This window comes from Ostrea edulis, chromosome 9 (assembly GCF_947568905.1).
Source record: "Ostrea edulis chromosome 9, xbOstEdul1.1, whole genome shotgun sequence".
Lineage (NCBI taxonomy): Eukaryota > Metazoa > Mollusca > Bivalvia > Ostreida > Ostreidae > Ostrea > Ostrea edulis.
Window position 1 is genome coordinate 8,340,300 of NC_079172.1, and position 8,139 is coordinate 8,348,438.

An 8,139-nucleotide genomic window follows, 5' to 3' on the forward strand; every position below is an offset into this window, starting at 1 on the left:
TATATATATATATATATATATATATATATATATATATATATATATTAAAAGAAATAGAATAAACAGTACACAAAGTTAAAGATTTAACGCAAGCGCTTTCATTTTATAATCTTCAGGCGTTACATTTTAAAATAGTTAAAAATAGTTATTAGTTTATTTATTTATTTATTATTTATTTATATTCATTTATATTTATATTTATTTATTATTTATTTATTTATTTATTTAATAAATTAATAGTTTAGTAGTAGTTTAATAGTTTAAAATAGTTAAAAATAGTTAAAATAGTTAAAAACTATTTTAAAATGTAACGCCTGAGGATTATAAAATGAAAGCGCTTGCGTTAAATCTTTAACTTTGTGTACTGTTTATTCTATTTCTTTTAATATTTTATACCGGACACTGTGATTTTTTTTAAAAACACAATTTGGATATATATATATATATATATATATATATATATATATATATATATATATATATTGACCTATTTCAGCATGGATTTAGACGAGGACTATCGTGCGAGACCCAACTCATTGAATTCATCGACGACATCACCTGTAATATTGATGCTGGAAAACATGCAGACAGATTGCCTAGTGATGGATTTTTCGAAAGATTTTGATAAAGTGAGTCACAGCCTACTTATCCGTAAATTACAGCACTATGGTTCAGAGTTTCACTGTCTAATCGCAGTCAGAGGGTTAGCATCGAAGGCGAAGCGTCAGATCTGATATCTGTTGAATCTGGAGTGCCGCAGGGGTCAGTGCTCGGACCCAGTTTATTCTTCTTTTATATTAATGATATGCCTGATGGTTTAACATCAACTGTAAGATTATTTGCCGACGATATTATTGTATATCTCGCTGTACATAACATCAGGCATCGACACAATTTACACTTCAAGACGATTTAGACAAGTTGGCAGTGTGTGAACGTAAATAACTCATGGAATTCCACCCGGGGAAGTGTAACATTCTCACCATCACGAACAACCGTAACATCATCTTGAAGGATTACATCTCGCATGGTCATCAATTAGAGAGGGTAACATCAGCTAAATATCTGGGCATTACAATGTCATCGGACATTAAGTGGAGCCAACACATCAACATCATCTCTGTCAGAGCCAATATACACCATTAATTTCCTTAAGCGTACATGTAACCTCAATATCAATCTAATTAAAATTAGATGTTAGATCCGCTGGATCTAACCTCTAATTTTAATTAGATTGCCTCAATATCAACAACAAAAGTATAAAGGAAAATTCGTATAGATCATTAGTCAGACCCACATTAGAATATGATAGCACAGCATGGGATCCCTACTACCAAACTGACAAGAAGAAACTGGAAATGCTTCGACACAATACCTCATCTATATCAGACATGTTACATCAACTAGAGTAGACGTCATTAGAAGAACGAAGAAGAACAGCAAGACTCAGCATGATGTACAAGCTCAATAACAACCGAGTAAAAAGCTACTGGATGTAGCCACCAAACTGCTACCACTTAAAGGCCGAGGTTTTCAACCAGTCGGTTTTCCTCAAAAGGAAACAGTGACACGTACCAAACCAAGCAGATTCCATCATGCAGAACTACGGTCAGAAAAGAGTCGTTTTACCCTCGTACCATCAATAAGTCCAACATCTTCCCCACCTCAACTGTGCTGGCGCCGAGTCTTGACGCCTTCAATGCTCGGTTACAAAACTTTTAAAAGCCAATACAGTGCAACTTTTTAATTGTAAATAATTGAAATTTTAAATTCACTCTCTTTTTAAATTTGCGCACACCCCAACGTGGCAGAACATTCAACCAGATGACGGAGGCCACTGACTGGTAGAAGTAAAAGTAGAAATACTTCTGGTGTTAGGTCGATCCGTCCCACGGTCGATCCGTCTCTAGATCTATAAAGGATCCCTCCCATTGTCGATCCGGCCTATTTTGCTTCGTTGATACTTCTATTAAACATATGATAAATGAATATCTACTTTAAATTCGAAGAAAAAAGGGGATTTTTTGCTTATGTATATTTTAACACGATTTAGCAGAGATATAATTATAAAACAAAATTTAGGTCTCTGAAGTAAAATTATATATTACTGTCGGATTTAGGTATGTAAATAAAATTGCTTACATACAACAATATTAGGCTTTATAAAAAAAAATGTCGGTGTGCGATAATCATTAAGATTGCTCATGAAAAAGTATTCTCATTATGATTATAAAACATCGTTATTTAAGTTTACACAACAACCGTTGTAAAAATGTTTCCATTAATTATTGTGAAAAACACCTTCGTTTTAAAACTTTTAGACTGATTAGGACGGATCGTCTATAATTCTAAAAATATGTGTACACTGTGTTACGTGATGTTTCTGCCTAATCTCAGCAAGATTCGCCGGAGGAGGCTATCCAGCCTCGACCAATCTCGTTGAGATTAATACATGTATTAATGCCTGTCCACTTCTCTAAAGAGATAAGGAATATTTCCACCCATTTCAGACCTAATGCACAAATTCCAGGTTCTATGATTCTGTTATGTAATACTGAAATAGTGGCTGTAATTCACATAATTAATTTTTAACATGACTGTGTCTGTGTACTTCAACTTCAAGTCACTAAGAAAAATATTTGTTGGTCTTGTATGTATACATGTGTGTCCTGCAAGAAAATTAATACGATGCCGTTTCTGTAAACATCCGCAAGAAAGGTCATGAAGACATGTACCTTTGAATAAGGATGCGCATTATCGCGGAGTCCACGTGTACTCAAATCATCACCAGGGTGCAAATCGAATGGCTAAATCAATACTGTAAACTTTTATTCAAATTAGGGTATAATTCTGAAGGAAAAGTGATAATAAAATCAATTCGCAAACTTTTTGTGTGTGGTTTTTCTTTTTTAAAATTAATTTCATATCAGGTGCGTGCGTACGTATCGTTTTTCAAAAAAAGGAAAGGCAATCGGGGGAGAAGTTTCTGAAAATTCTTGACAAGCGAAAATCGTAAACGAGAGCAAGCGTTAATCCATCACAAGAATATTCAATAATTTATCAGCTCAGATTTGTATTCTTACACTTCCACTACCGTTCTCTACTGCCAATAATGGGGGTGGGGTGGTGGTGATGGTAGGGGTGGGGGTGAGTCAGCCAATGAAAGGTGAAGATTACACTTAACAAGCAGTGATCAATCTCATAACTCCTATAAGCAATATGAAATACCAGGCTGAAGCTAGCAGCATGCACTGACCAGCAGACAATAAACACACAGAAGGTAGTGCAGCCATTAAGGAAAATCATCAAAGGACCGATAGTACTCATAGTAATATTTAATTTGAAACCTATTTTAAAGAAAAATGTAATTTAAATTTATGATTATGTTGCAATATTCCATCATCACCTGAATGAAAAGTGAAGATAACGAACAGTGATCAATCTCATAACTCCTATAACTTATTTTTTAAGCAATACAAAATAGAAAGTTGGGCAAACACGGACCCCTGGATATATCAGAGGTGGGATCAGGTACCTAGGAGGAGTAAGAATTTGCTGTTTTTAATATCCTATTTTGTAGGTGAAAGTAACTCATTATGCATATAGGATAAAAACAACGGAAAATGTACGTTGCCTAAAAAAGAAAAAAGCTGTTTATTTGTACATGTACGTGCCTGCATAGCTTGATGAAACAATTTGATTCATCTCATTATGCAGACTTAACGAATTGACCGAGAAACAATTACAAAACAAACAAACAAACTTGTTTCCCCGGCCGTGAGAGTAAGATCCACACACCCCGGGATGCATGATAGTATCTACCAACGGAAAACATTACTTGACAACGGGCGTTCTTTTTTTTTTTTTCCGGTCGATATAATGGTTTTCTTCGGGCGAATATTTTCAATGTTACCCCCTGTACTATTCTGTAAACAAGATGCATGTACTGTTACTTAGATATGTAATTTTCAAGATATCACATTTCACTAGAATTGATATTACAAAAATGGCGCGGAATAGCTACAAATATAGTGTCATGGTTTTGTTACACGAGAGTTGGAGAGTTTTGTTACACGAGAGTTGGAAGTTTTTAAAAAAAAGAAAAAAGAAAAAAAAAGACTTAAAATCGTTTGGACTTTTCTCGAATTTTCATGTTTGTAAGGGAGCAATCTATGGTTACCTGAGTATAACAAAAAAGAATCCCCCCAAATATGGAAAGGATGGTAATTAAGTATATTTAAGGGAGGAGAGAGAGGGGGATGGAAAGAGGGGTCGAGGAAAGGGGGCAGATTGGGGACAAGAGCTAGTGGAGGACGGTGAGAGGGGAGAGATGGGCCCTCTTCGTAATTCTCAGGCTAATGGTGATGGTATAATACTCCGTGAACTCGATGTCTTTAGGTTTGTAAGATCTATTCAAAGTGATGTTCCATAACTTTATTCAAAACAATGGTCCGGGAAAATATTTCTAATCCATCGGTTGCCTGTTTGTCTTGACAACACATTGTCTAGCCAATAGCTACCTCCGAGGCGATTTAATGAGGTACTATACTGTATCTCCATTTTATGACTAAATAAAATAGCCAGTCTCGATTTAAAAATTGATCATACGCAAAATATGCCCTCGCATATGGGATCGGTTGAGAGACATAAACAGCATATGCAGGAGATGATGGAATATTGCTATATAAATATGGGATGTTAATGAAGGAGAAGCTGAAGTAATCCCATTTGTCATGGTATTGAATAGTTAGGTTGCTGGTATCTTTTATTTCGAGTTCACTGAAATACACATTGATTCGTCATATGATAAGGTTGTTATTCCTCCACAATGGCCTGTGGGTAATGGTTAAAACCCCTGTCAATTCATTTGTCAGTAGCCAGTCATATGAATGATTGGTTGATCGGTTGATTGTATCTTGTTTAACGTCTCGCTCGAGAATTTTTCACTTATATGGAGACGTCACCAAGACCGGTGAAGGGTTTCAAATTTAGACCTATGCTCGGCGCTTACGGCCATTGAGCAGTGAGGGTTCTTTAGCGTGCCACACCTACTGTGACAAGGGTCATCCGTTTTGAAGGTCATCTCCGAGGACCCGTGACATTCACAGCTAATGCCCAGCGTTTGGCGATGGAACTGTCACTACTTGTTTTAACGACTTAGGTCGGTCGCGGCCGGGATTCGAACCCCGGCCTTCCGCATGCGGGGCGAACGCTCTAGATAACCTCTCGGCCACCGCGGCTGTGATATGAATGAAAGTGAGTATTGTTGATAGATAAAACATTTTCGATATATTTATACAGATCTCTCAAATAGTGCCCAGTGCTGTGCGCTATTTGAGAGATCTGTATTTTGATCAGATTGTTGTGTCAAATATCCTAGTCTTTAATTAATCGTGACCTAGGCCCATCTGCTCATCGGCAATTGAATGGAAATTAATGAAAAGCACGATTAAAAAAGATGCATATGCTGAAGGTTTCTCTCTTTTAAGGTTATAGCATGAAACAGATATTTATATTCTGCAGATGACCTTCGCTTAGGATTTTGACAAAGCATGGTCGCAACCAATTTACATTTACATGGATGTGCCACGTGTGACCCTCTAATGACTCTCCCTTACAAATAGTGCTCACGACAAATATTAAATTAGCCTTGTCTTGGATAAAATAATAGTAGTTCAGATTGACACTTCATTGCATAAAAGGTGAAAATAACGAACAGTGATCAATCTCATAACTCCTTTAAGGAATACAAAATGGAGAGTTGGGCAAACACAGACCCCTGGATATACCAGAGGTGGGATCCCCTGTCGAATGGTCACACCCTTAATTTGACATTGTACCCTAATGCAATGTGAAGATAACGAACAGTGATCAATCGCATAACTCCTATAAGCAATACAAAATAGATAGTTTGGCAAACACGGACCTCTGGACACACCAGAGGTGGGATCAGGTGCCTAGGAGGAGTAATCATCCCCTGTCGACCGGTCACACACGCCGTGAGCCCTATATCCTGATCAGGTAAACGGAGTTATTCGTAGTCAAAATCAGGGTGCCAAGAACGACATAACAATCGGAATGAAACAGGTCAGACAGCATTTGACCCAATGGTAGGTTGTATTGACGAACTAGCTCGTTATAAAGACCATAGAATTTGCGAAATGCGGACTTCAATCGAGACTGTTGAAACCCCTGTACCATCAACTTGTTTGTCAGTAGTTTACCTCGATTTAGAAACTGACTATACGCAGAACAAGCTCTTGCGTATCGAATCAGTTGAGAGATATAAACACCATATGCAGATTATAATGGAATATTGCTACATTAGTATGGGAAGTCGACGATGGAGAAGCTAAAATCATGCCGTTTGTCATAGTGTTGAGTTGTCAGTTTGCCCTTCATGTCTACTTTCAATAAAATATCTAAGTATGAAGCAGATGTGGACGACTGTGTGGTGTCTTTTGTTTCGAGCTCACAGGTATAGATCGAATCGACATATGAAAGTTATTATTGTTAATAGACAAAACGTCGTCGATATATCTACATGTCGAATTGAAGGCCACAGCAAGATATTTTTTCTTCCCACGTAGAAGTTATTGAATAAATTCTGCTTCATATGAATATAAAAACAGGTCAGCTAACAAAGGAGCACAATTCGTGCCCATGGGAATTCCAACAGACTGTTGGAAGACCTGATCACCAAAGACCATAAAGGTATTGTTAATGAGGAACTCTAGCTTATTTTTTATTTCAACTTCAAAGTACTTGTGCGTGGAATCAGAGTGGTGTTTATCAAGGTAATTTTTTGGATGACTGATCACTAGATATGAACATTTCCGTTTTTGCCGAAGAAGCAACTGTCTATGATGTCAAAAAGTCTAGTCTTTAATTAATCGTGAGGAATGGTCGTATAACGTGTTGAAAAGGCATAGGTTTTGATGTTATGGATTTGGGAAAAGTTTTGCTATTTGAAGTTTACTAAAAGTTCTTTAGAATTGTTTAGAATCCACATTTGATTAACACCACTTCTGGCATATGTAGTCGCACAGTAAGCTTGAAGTTTCTCCTTCACAGCTGTTAATATTTTCGTGAGGAGCAAAGATAGGGACTTGGTAGAGCACTTACTGGATCCAGCAATGTATGTTTGTAAGGGTTTTTATGTAGTTTAGGACGGTAACTCATATTCATCCGACCCATTGACTAGGATATTACATGTATCTAGAACTGAAGCATGGTTTTGAAGAATTTCTTCTTTCGAAAGGGCAGTTTGAGTATAAGTAAGATTACCAAAAGTAGAATTAATGCCAAGTTCGTTATATACTGTATATAATATACATGTATATAAAAATACGTCTATTTCCAGCTCTTTCGGCTCTCAAACTCCCACGCTTATTGATATCAATTCCTGTTTTCACATATATAGAAATGAAAGCAGGATAATAATCATCGTATTTCAGGGTGACAATGAAAAGAATCACAAATTACCCAATTTTCACATATCTGATTACTTCAACTTTCGTGCTTCTGAAGAGAACTTTTACGCTTTTAATGGCAACTCTTAAAACTATGATGACTTCTTTTGCAAGTCAATGTGACAACTATTGCAGTTCTAATGACAACTCCCTTGCATTTGATGGTAACAATCCTCGCGCTTCTGATGACAACTTTTGCATTTCTAATGCCATTTTCGCAAGCCAAGATTCCGGCTCACTTACTCTCATCTCATGAGTGAGCGAATTGGACACTTGGTTTGCAAAGATGTTTTAATGACAATTCTTGCGCTTCTGATGAGAATAATTCTCACGCCAAAGGCTTCGAATGAAAATAACTCTCACACTTGCAGATGAAAATAATTTTCATGCTTCTGATGAAAGTAACTGACACCTCCGATGAAAATAACTTTCATGCTTCAGATGAAACTAACTCACGCTTCTGATGACAATAACTCTCACACTTCTGATGAAAATAGCTCTCGCACTTACAGATAAAAATAACTCTCATGCTTTTGATAATATCTCTCACGCTTCTAATGAAAGTATCACGCTTCCGATGAAAATAACTCTTACAAATCTGTTCAAAATTTCTCTCAAACTTCTGCTGAAAATAACTCGTGCTTCTGATGACAACAACCCTCAGTTC